The 12,733-nt window shown below is 31.2% G+C and overlaps 2 non-coding genes across 2 annotated transcripts; both read left to right on the forward strand.

The window, feature by feature from the left end:
* The first annotated feature begins 3,626 nt into the window (after positions 1-3,626).
* On the forward strand, positions 3,627-3,712 carry TRNAR-UCU (transfer RNA arginine (anticodon UCU)). Its single transcript is given in 2 exon segments — positions 3,627-3,663; positions 3,677-3,712. It is a non-coding gene; the product is annotated as a tRNA-Arg (tRNA).
* A 2,512-nt stretch (positions 3,713-6,224) lies between these two features.
* TRNAR-UCU (transfer RNA arginine (anticodon UCU)) lies at positions 6,225-6,310 on the forward strand. Its single transcript is given in 2 exon segments — positions 6,225-6,261; positions 6,275-6,310. It is a non-coding gene; the product is annotated as a tRNA-Arg (tRNA).
* Positions 6,311-12,733: the final 6,423 nt, after the last annotated feature.

The following is a 12,733-nucleotide window of genomic DNA, read 5'->3' on the forward strand; positions in this document are numbered from 1 at the left end:
ATCAGTATAAAATTTTGGCTCTTACTCTACAATACTCTGTATATACATCCTACTAAAAAAATAAAGATATAATAGATTTGTTTCATCACAGATTGTAGCTTTTAAAACATGAAAGTATTCTACAAGTTGTACTGTCGATAGAAACGCTTGCTGCCTCAGTGGCTCTGTGGCACAATGGATCGCGCATTTGACTTCTAGTAGGTTGTAGTTATTCAGATGTTGTGGGTTCGAGTCCCACCAGAGTCATTCTTTAGCTTCAAATGCAAACATTTAAAATTTACTTAAAATGATACATAACATAGACATTGTATATGGGAGACCTGTATACTATATATACAAAGTAATTATAGGCTGTTGACATAAAAATCATTTAAATGTAAGACCAGTTACAAATCAATTTTAGATACTTTAAATCAATAACTGGTAATAAAAATGTGGATGGTTATTTTTAACCAGCAATGAAAATATTATGTTGAGTCTGCTCACGTAGGAATACAAAGCTTAAAGTGTATCTACAGTACACTCAAAAATCATAAAAAATCATTAGATGGGTATTACAAATAACCTACACAATTGCTAAAACCTGATATAGGACTTGCACTTGAAAACAGCAAGAGGAAGACTCAGACATAGCTGTTGCATTTGGGAGAAATTTTATAAATATCTGACACTCGATAGCCATGTAATTATTATAATATAAATTAATATAAATATCTATACTGGTAAAAATATAAAACCTATATAATTGTTACCAAAATGTTTCTGTCTTCAGTTTCTTTGCAACAAACACTCAATCAGACATGGTGCAATTGTCCCCATATTGATTTGCACCTCACACAAAGTGGGAGCTATTTCTGAAATCATTACAAAAATTTTACTCTCACTCTACGATACTCTCTTTACAGCATACTTAAAAAATAGAAAAATAAAAAGATTAGTTTCATCACAGATTGTGTCATTTAAAACATAAGAGTATTCAACACATTGTACTGTTGATGCAAAAATATGATACATCAGTGGCTCTGTGACGCAATGGATAGCGCATTCAACTTCTAGTAGGTTGTAGTTATTCAAAGGTTGTGGGTTCGAGTACCACCAGAGTCGTTCTTTAGTTTCAAATGCAAAGATTTAAAGTTTACTTACAATGATACATAACGTAGACATTGTATACAGGAGACTTATTTACTATATATATATATATATATATACAAAGTAATGATAGGCTAGTGACATTAAAATCATTTAAATGTAAGACCAGTTACAAATCAATTTTAGATACTTTAAATCAATAACTGTTAATAAAAATGTGGATGGTTATTTTTAACCAGCAATCAAAATATTATGTTGAGTCTGCTCATGTAGGAATACAAAGCTTGAAGTGTATCTACAGTACACTCAAAAATCATAAAAAATCCTTAGATGGGTATTACAAATAACCTACACAATTGCTAAAACCTGATATAGGACTTGCACTTGAAAACAGCAAGAGGAAGACTCAGACATACCTGTTGCATTTGGGAGCAATGTTATAAATATCTGACACTCGATAGCCATGTAATTATTATAATATAAATTAATATAAATATCTATACTGGTAAAAATACAAAACCTATATAAATGTTACCAAAATGTTTCTGTCTTCAGTTTCTTTGCAACAAACACTCAATCAGACATGGTGCAATTGTCCCCATATTGATTTGCACCTCACACAAAGTGGGAGCTATTTCTGAAATCATTACAAAAATTTGACTCTCACTCTACGATACTCTCTTTACAGCCTACTTAAAAAATAGAAAAATAAAAAGATTAGTTTCATCACAGATTGTCATTTAAAACATAAGAGTATTCAACACATTGTAATGTTGATACAAAAACGTGGTACATCAGTGGCTCTGTGGTGCAATGGACAGCGCATTGGACTTCTAGTAGGTTGTAGTTATTCAAAGGTCTTGTGTTCGAGTCCCTCCAGAGTCTTTCTTTAGTTTCAAATGCAAACATTTAAACTTTACTTACAATAATACATAACGTAGACATTGTATATAGGAGACTTATTTACTATATATATATACAAAGTAATGATAGGCTGGTGACATAAAAATCTTTTAAATGTAAGATCACCAATTACAAATCAATTTTCGAAACTTTAAATCAATAACTGCTGATCAAAAATGCTTATTGTTATATTTGACCAGCAACCAAATTCAATGTTGAGTCTGCTCAGCTAGCTATGCAGACCTTGAAGGGTATCTACACTCAAAAAACATGAAATCCTTTTTACCTGTAATCCTTACATGGTTATCACATATTAGCTAAATAATTGCTTAAACCTGATATAGGACTTGCACTCGAAATCAGCAGCCGGAAAACTCAGACAGGGATGTTGCATTCAAGAGGAATGTTGGAAATATCTGACACAGGTTAGCAACATTATCATTATAGTATGAAATAAGATGAATATCTACACTGTTAAGCACTCTAAACATTAAATACATTTTAGAAAATATTTTGGTCTTTAGTTTGTATTGCAATAAACAGTTACTATTTCACACAGGGTGCAATTGTCCCCACATTTTTTTGCACCTCACACAATGAGGATGCTATTTCTGAAATCAGTATAAAATTTTGGCTCTTACTCTACAATACTCTGTATATACATCCTACTAAAAAAATAAAGATATAATAGATTTGTTTCATCACAGATTGTAGCTTTTAAAACATGAAAGTATTCTACAAGTTGTACTGTCGATACAAACGCTTGCTGCCTCAGTGGCTCTGTGGCACAATGGATAGCTCATTTGACTTCTAGTAGGTTGTAGTTATTCAGATGTTGTGGGTTCGAGTCCCACCAGAGTCATTCCTCAGCTTCAAATGCAAACATTTAAAATTTACTTAAAATGATACATAACATAGACATTGTATATGGGAGACCTGTATACTATATATACAAAGTAATTATAGGCTGTTGACATAAAAATCATTTAAATGTAAGACCTGTTACAAATCAATTTTAGATACTTTAAATCAATAACTGGTAATAAAAATGTGGATGGTTATTTTTAACCAGCAATGAAAATATTATGTTGAGTCTGCTCACGTAGGAATACAAAGCTTAAAGTGTATCTACAGTACACTCAAAAATCATAAAAAATCATTAGATGGGTATTACAAATAACCTACACAATTGCTAAAACCTGATAAAGGACTTGCACTTTAAAACAGCAAGAGGAAGACTCAGAAATAGCTGTTGCATTTGGGAGAAATTTTATAAATATCTGACACTCGATAGCCATGTAATTATTATAATATAAATTAATATAAATATCTATACTGGTAAAAATATAAAACCTATATAATTGTTACCAAAATGTTTCTGTCTTCAGTTTCTTTGCAACAAACACTCAATCAGACATGGTGCAATTGTCCCCATATTGATTTGCACCTCACACAAAGTGGGAGCTATTTCTGAAATCATTACAAAAATTTTACTCTCACTCTACGATACTCTCTTTACAGCATACTTAAAAAATAGAAAAATAAAAAGATTAGTTTCATCACAGATTGTGTCATTTAAAACATAAGAGTATTCAACACATTGTACTGTTGATGCAAAAATATGATACATCAGTGGCTCTGTGGCGCAATGGATAGCGCATTCGACTTCTAGTAGGTTGTAGTTATTCAAAGGTTGTGGGTTCGAGTCCCACCAGAGTCGTTCTTTAGTTTCAAATGCAAATATTTAAAGTTTACTTACAATAATACATAACGTAGACATTGTATACAGGAGACTTATTTACTATATATATATACAAAGTAATGATAGGCTAGTGACATTAAAATCATTTAAATGTAAGACCAGTTACAAATCAATTTTAGATACTTTAAATCAATAACTGTTAATAAAAATGTGGATGGTTATTTTTAACCAGCAATCAAAATATTATGTTGAGTCTGCTCATGTAGGAATACAAAGCTTGAAGTGTATCTACAGTACACTCAAAAATCATAAAAAATCCTAAGATGGGTATTACAAATAACCTACACAATTGCTAAAACCTGATATAGGACATGCACTTGAAAACAGCAAGAGGAAGACTCAGACATAGCTGTTGCATTTGGGAGCAATGTTATAAATATCTGACACTCGATAGCCATGTAATTATTATAATATAAATTAATATAAATATCTATACTGGTAAAAATACAAAACCTATATAAATGTTACCAAAATGTTTCTGTCTTCAGTTTCTTTGCAACAAACACTCAATCAGACATGGTGCAATTGTCCCCATATTGATTTGCACCTCACACAAAGTGGGAGCTATTTCTGAAATCATTACAAAAATTTGACTCTCACTCTACGATACTCTCTTTACAGCCTACTTAAAAAATAGAAAAATAAAAAGATTAGTTTCATCACAGATTGTCATTTAAAACATAAGAGCATTCAACACATTGTAATGTTGATACAAAAACGTGGTACATCAGTGGCTCTGTGGTGCAATGGACAGTGCATTGGACTTCTAGTAGGTTGTAGTTATTCAAAGTTCTTGTGTTCGATTCCCTCCAGAGTCTTTGTTTAGTTTCAAATGCAAACATTTAAACTTTACTTACAATAATACATAACGTAGACATTGTATATAGGAGACTTATTTACTATATATATATACAAAGTAATGATAGGCTGGTGACATAAAAATCTTTTAAATGTAAGATCACCAATTACAAATCAATTTTCGAAACTTTAAATCAATAACTGCTGATCAAAAATGCTTATTGTTATATTTGACCAGCAACCAAATTCAATGTTGAGTCTGCTCAGCTAGCTATGCAGACCTTGAAGGGTATCTACACTCAAAAAACATGAAATCCTTTTTACCTGTAATCCTTACATGGTTATCACATATTAGCTAAATAATTGCTTAAACCTGATATAGGACTTGCATTCGAAATCAGCAGCCGGAAAACTCAGACAGGGATGTTGCATTCAAGAGGAATGTTGGAAATATCTGACACAGGTTAGCAACATTGTCATTATAGTATGAAATAATAGGAATATCTACACTGTTAAGCACTCTAAACATTAAATACATTTTAGAAAATATTTTGGTCTTTAGTTTGTATTGCAATAAACAGTTACTATTTCACACAGGGTGCAATTGTCCCCACATTTTTTTGCACCTCACACAATGAGGATGCTATTTCTGAAATCAGTATAAAATTTTGGCTCTTACTCTACAATACTCTGTATATACATCCTACTAAAAAAATAAAGATATAATAGATTTGTTTCATCACAGATTGTAGCTTTTAAAACATGAAAGTATTCTACAAGTTGTACTGTCGATACAAACACTTGCTGCCTCAGTGGCTCTGTGGCACAATGGATAGCGCATTTGACTTCTAGTAGGTTGTAGTTATTCAGATGTTGTGGGTTCGAGTCCCACCAAAGTCATTCTTTAGCTTCAAATGCAAACATTTAAAATTTACTTAAAATGATACATAACATAGACATTGTATATGGGAGACCTATACACTATATATACAAAGTAATTATAGGCTGTTGACATAAAAATCATTTAAATGTAAGACCAGTTACAAATCAATTTTAGATACTTTAAATCAATAACTGGTAATAAAAATGTGGATGGTTATTTTTAACCAGCAATGAAAATATTATGTTGAGTCTGCTCACGTTGGAATACAAAGCTTAAAGTGTATCTACAGTACACTCAAAAATCATAAAAAATCATTAGATGGGTATTACAAATAACCTACACAATTGCTAAAACCTGATATAGGACTTGCACTTTAAAACAGCAAGAGGAAGACTCAGACATAGCTGTTGCATTTGGGAGAAATTTTATAAATATCTGACACTCGATAGCCATGTAATTATTATAATATAAATTAATATAAATATCTATACTGGTAAAAATATAAAACCTATATAATTGTTACCAAAATGTTTCTGTCTTCAGTTTCTTTGCAACAAACACTCAATCAGACATGGTGCAATTGTCCCCATATTGATTTGCACCTCACACAAAGTGGGAGCTATTTCTGAAATCATTACAAAAATTTTACTCTCACTCTACGATACTCTCTTTACAGCATACTTAAAAAATAGAAAAATAAAAAGATTAGTTTCATCACAGATTGTGTCATTTAAAACATAAGAGTATTCAATACATTGTACTGTTGATGCAAAAATATGATACATCAGTGGCTCTGTGGCGCAATGGATAGCGCATTGGACTTCTAGTAGGTTGTAGTTATTCAAAGGTTGTGGGTTCGAGTCCCACCAGAGTCGTTCTTTAGTTTCAAATGCAAAGTTTTAAAGTTTACTTACAATAATACATAACGTAGACATTGTATACAGGAGACTTATTTACTATATATATATATATATATATATATACAAAGTAATTATAGGCTAGTGACATTAAAATCATTTAAATGTAAGACCAGTTACAAATCAATTTTAGATACTTTAAATCAATAACTGTTAATAAAAATGTGGATGGTTATTTTTAACCAGCAATCAAAATATTATGTTGAGTCTGCTCATGTAGGAATACAAAGCTTGAAGTGTATCTACAGTACACTCAAAAATCATAAAAAATCCTTATATGGGTATTACAAATAACCTACACAATTGCTAAAACCTGATATAGGACTTGCACTTGAAAACAGCAAGAGGAAGTCTCAGACATAGCTGTTGCATTTGGGAGCAATGTTATAAATATCTGACACTCGATAGCCATGTAATTATTATAATATAAATTAATATAAATATCTATACTGGTAAAAATACAAAACCTATATAAATGTTACCAAAATGTTTCTGTCTTCAGTTTCTTTGCAACAAACACTCAATCAGACATGGTGCAATTGTCCCCATATTGATTTGCACCTCACACAAAGTGGGAGCTATTTCTGAAATCATTACAAAAATTTGACTCTCACTCTACGATACTCTCTTTACAGCCTACTTAAAAAATAGAAAAATAAAAAGATTAGTTTCATCACAGATTGTCATTTAAAACATAAGAGTATTCAGCACATTGTAATGTTGATACAAAAACGTGGTACATCAGTGGCTCTGTGGTGCAATGGACAGCGCATTGGACTTCTATTAAGTTGTAGTTATTCAAAGGTCTTGTGTTCGAGTCCCTCCAGAGTCTTTCTTTATTTCAAATGCAAACATTTAAACTTTACTTACAATAATACATAACGTAGACATTGTATATAGGAGACTTATTTACTATATATATATACAAAGTAATGATAGGCTGGTGACATAAAAATCTTTTAAATGTAAGATCACCAATTACAAATCAATTTTCAAAACTTTAAATCAATAACTGCTGATCAAAAATGCTTATTGTTATATTTGACCAGCAACCAAATTCAATGTTGAGTCTGCTCAGCTAGCTATGCAGACCTTGAAGGGTATCTACACTCAAAAAACATGAAATCCTTTTTACCTGTAATCCTTACATGGTTATCACATATTAGCTAAATAATTGCTTAAACCTGATATAGGACTTGCACTCGAAATCAGCAGCCGGAAAACTCAGACAGGGATGTTGCATTCAAGAGGAATGTTGGAAATATCTGACACAGGTTAGCAACATTATCATTATAGTATGAAATAATATGAATATCTACACTGTTAAGCACTCTAAACATTAAATACATTTTAGAAAATATTTTGGTCTTTAGTTTGTATTGCAATAAACAGTTACTATTTCACACAGGGTGCAATTGTCCCCACATTTTTTTGCACCTCACACAATGAGGATGCTATTTCTGAAATCAGTATAAAATTTTGGCTCTTACTCTACAATACTCTGTATATACATCCTACTAAAAAAATAAAGATATAATAGATTTGTTTCATCACAGATTGTAGCTTTTAAAACATGAAAGTATTCTACAAGTTGTACTGTCGATAGAAACGCTTGCTGCCTCAGTGGCTCTGTGGCACAATGGATCGCGCATTTGACTTCTAGTAGGTTGTAGTTATTCAGATGTTGTGGGTTCGAGTCCCACCAGAGTCATTCTTTAGCTTCAAATGCAAACATTTAAAATTTACTTAAAATGATACATAACATAGACATTGTATATGGGAGACCTGTATACTATATATACAAAGTAATTATAGGCTGTTGACATAAAAATCATTTAAATGTAAGACCAGTTACAAATCAATTTTAGATACTTTAAATCAATAACTGGTAATAAAAATGTGGATGGTTATTTTTAACCAGCAATGAAAATATTATGTTGAGTCTGCTCACGTAGGAATACAAAGCTTAAAGTGTATCTACAGTACACTCAAAAATCATAAAAAATCATTAGATGGGTATTACAAATAACCTACACAATTGCTAAAACCTGATATAGGACTTGCACTTGAAAACAGCAAGAGGAAGACTCAGACATAGCTGTTGCATTTGGGAGAAATTTTATAAATATCTGACACTCGATAGCCATGTAATTATTATAATATAAATTAATATAAATATCTATACTGGTAAAAATATAAAACCTATATAATTGTTACCAAAATGTTTCTGTCTTCAGTTTCTTTGCAACAAACACTCAATCAGACATGGTGCAATTGTCCCCATATTGATTTGCACCTCACACAAAGTGGGAGCTATTTCTGAAATCATTACAAAAATTTTACTCTCACTCTACGATACTCTCTTTACAGCATACTTAAAAAATAGAAAAATAAAAAGATTAGTTTCATCACAGATTGTGTCATTTAAAACATAAGAGTATTCAACACATTGTACTGTTGATGCAAAAATATGATACATCAGTGGCTCTGTGACGCAATGGATAGCGCATTCAACTTCTAGTAGGTTGTAGTTATTCAAAGGTTGTGGGTTCGAGTACCACCAGAGTCGTTCTTTAGTTTCAAATGCAAAGATTTAAAGTTTACTTACAATGATACATAACGTAGACATTGTATACAGGAGACTTATTTACTATATATATATATATATATATATATATATACAAAGTAATGATAGGCTAGTGACATTAAAATCATTTAAATGTAAGACCAGTTACAAATCAATTTTAGATACTTTAAATCAATAACTGTTAATAAAAATGTGGATGGTTATTTTTAACCAGCAATCAAAATATTATGTTGAGTCTGCTCATGTAGGAATACAAAGCTTGAAGTGTATCTACAGTACACTCAAAAATCATAAAAAATCCTTAGATGGGTATTACAAATAACCTACACAATTGCTAAAACCTGATATAGGACTTGCACTTGAAAACAGCAAGAGGAAGACTCAGACATACCTGTTGCATTTGGGAGCAATGTTATAAATATCTGACACTCGATAGCCATGTAATTATTATAATATAAATTAATATAAATATCTATACTGGTAAAAATACAAAACCTATATAAATGTTACCAAAATGTTTCTGTCTTCAGTTTCTTTGCAACAAACACTCAATCAGACATGGTGCAATTGTCCCCATATTGATTTGCACCTCACACAAAGTGGGAGCTATTTCTGAAATCATTACAAAAATTTGACTCTCACTCTACGATACTCTCTTTACAGCCTACTTAAAAAATAGAAAAATAAAAAGATTAGTTTCATCACAGATTGTCATTTAAAACATAAGAGTATTCAACACATTGTAATGTTGATACAAAAACGTGGTACATCAGTGGCTCTGTGGTGCAATGGACAGCACATTGGACTTCTAGTAGGTTGTAGTTATTCAAAGGTCTTGTGTTCGAGTCCCTCCAGAGTCTTTCTTTAGTTTCAAATGCAAACATTTAAAATTTACTTAAAATGATACATAACATAGACATTGTATATGGGAGACCTGTATACTATATATACAAAGTAATTATAGGCTGTTGACATAAAAATCATTTAAATGTAAGACCAGTTACAAATCAATTTTAGATACTTTAAATCAATAACTGGTAATAAAAATGTGGATGGTTATTTTTAACCAGCAATGAAAATATTATGTTGAGTCTGCTCACGTAGGAATACAAAGCTTAAAGTGTATCTACAGTACACTCAAAAATCATAAAAAATCATTAGATGGGTATTACAAATAACCTACACAATTGCTAAAACCTGATATAGGACTTGCACTTGAAAACAGCAAGAGGAAGACTCAGACATAGCTGTTGCATTTGGGAGAAATTTTATAAATATCTGACACTCGATAGCCATGTAATTATTATAATATAAATTAATATAAATATCTATACTGGTAAAAATATAAAACCTATATAATTGTTACCAAAATGTTTCTGTCTTCAGTTTCTTTGCAACAAACACTCAATCAGACATGGTGCAATTGTCCCCATATTGATTTGCACCTCACACAAAGTGGGAGCTATTTCTGAAATCATTACAAAAATTTTACTCTCACTCTACGATACTCTCTTTACAGCATACTTAAAAAATAGAAAAATAAAAAGATTAGTTTCATCACAGATTGTGTCATTTAAAACATAAGAGTATTCAACACATTGTACTGTTGATGCAAAAATATGATACATCAGTGGCTCTGTGACGCAATGGATAGCGCATTCAACTTCTAGTAGGTTGTAGTTATTCAAAGGTTGTGGGTTCGAGTACCACCAGAGTCGTTCTTTAGTTTCAAATGCAAAGATTTAAAGTTTACTTACAATGATACATAACGTAGACATTGTATACAGGAGACTTATTTACTATATATATATATATATATATATATATATATATATATATATACAAAGTAATGATAGGCTAGTGACATTAAAATCATTTAAATGTAAGACCAGTTACAAATCAATTTTAGATACTTTAAATCAATAACTGTTAATAAAAATGTGGATGGTTATTTTTAACCAGCAATCAAAATATTATGTTGAGTCTGCTCATGTAGGAATACAAAGCTTGAAGTGTATCTACAGTACACTCAAAAATCATAAAAAATCCTTAGATGGGTATTACAAATAACCTACACAATTGCTAAAACCTGATATAGGACTTGCACTTGAAAACAGCAAGAGGAAGACTCAGACATACCTGTTGCATTTGGGAGCAATGTTATAAATATCTGACACTCGATAGCCATGTAATTATTATAATATAAATTAATATAAATATCTATACTGGTAAAAATACAAAACCTATATAAATGTTACCAAAATGTTTCTGTCTTCAGTTTCTTTGCAACAAACACTCAATCAGACATGGTGCAATTGTCCCCATATTGATTTGCACCTCACACAAAGTGGGAGCTATTTCTGAAATCATTACAAAAATTTGACTCTCACTCTACGATACTCTCTTTACAGCCTACTTAAAAAATAGAAAAATAAAAAGATTAGTTTCATCACAGATTGTCATTTAAAACATAAGAGTATTCAACACATTGTAATGTTGATACAAAAACGTGGTACATCAGTGGCTCTGTGGTGCAATGGACAGCACATTGGACTTCTAGTAGGTTGTAGTTATTCAAAGGTCTTGTGTTCGAGTCCCTCCAGAGTCTTTCTTTAGTTTCAAATGCAAACATTTAAACTTTACTTACAATAATACATAACGTAGACATTGTATATAGGAGACTTATTTACTATATATATATACAAAGTAATGATAGGCTGGTGACATAAAAATCTTTTAAATGTAAGATCACCAATTACAAATCAATTTTCGAAACTTTAAATCAATAACTGCTGATCAAAAATGCTTATTGTTATATTTGACCAGCAACCAAATTCAATGTTGAGTCTGCTCAGCTAGCTATGCAGACCTTGAAGGGTATCTACACTCAAAAAACATGAAATCCTTTTTACCTGTAATCCTTACATGGTTATCACATATTAGCTAAATAATTGCTTAAACCTGATATAGGACTTGCACTCGAAATCAGCAGCCGGAAAACTCAGACAGGGATGTTGCATTCAAGAGGAATGTTGGAAATATCTGACACAGGTTAGCAACATTATCATTATAGTATGAAATAAGATGAATATCTACACTGTTAAGCACTCTAAACATTAAATACATTTTAGAAAATATTTTGGTCTTTAGTTTGTATTGCAATAAACAGTTACTATTTCACACAGGGTGCAATTGTCCCCACATTTTTTTGCACCTCACACAATGAGGATGCTATTTCTGAAATCAGTATAAAATTTTGGCTCTTACTCTACAATACTCTGTATATACATCCTACTAAAAAAATAAAGATATAATAGATTTGTTTCATCACAGATTGTAGCTTTTAAAACATGAAAGTATTCTACAAGTTGTACTGTCGATACAAACGCTTGCTGCCTCAGTGGCTCTGTGGCACAATGGATAGCTCATTTGACTTCTAGTAGGTTGTAGTTATTCAGATGTTGTGGGTTCGAGTCCCACCAGAGTCATTCCTCAGCTTCAAATGCAAACATTTAAAATTTACTTAAAATGATACATAACATAGACATTGTATATGGGAGACCTGTATACTATATATACAAAGTAATTATAGGCTGTTGACATAAAAATCATTTAAATGTAAGACCTGTTACAAATCAATTTTAGATACTTTAAATCAATAACTGGTAATAAAAATGTGGATGGTTATTTTTAACCAGCAATGAAAATATTATGTTGAGTCTGCTCACGTAGGAATACAAAGCTTAAAGTGTATCTACAGTACACTCAAAAATCATAAAAAATCATTAGATGGG

This window comes from Pseudophryne corroboree, chromosome 4 (genome assembly GCF_028390025.1).
Source record: "Pseudophryne corroboree isolate aPseCor3 chromosome 4, aPseCor3.hap2, whole genome shotgun sequence".
NCBI lineage: Eukaryota > Metazoa > Chordata > Amphibia > Anura > Myobatrachidae > Pseudophryne > Pseudophryne corroboree.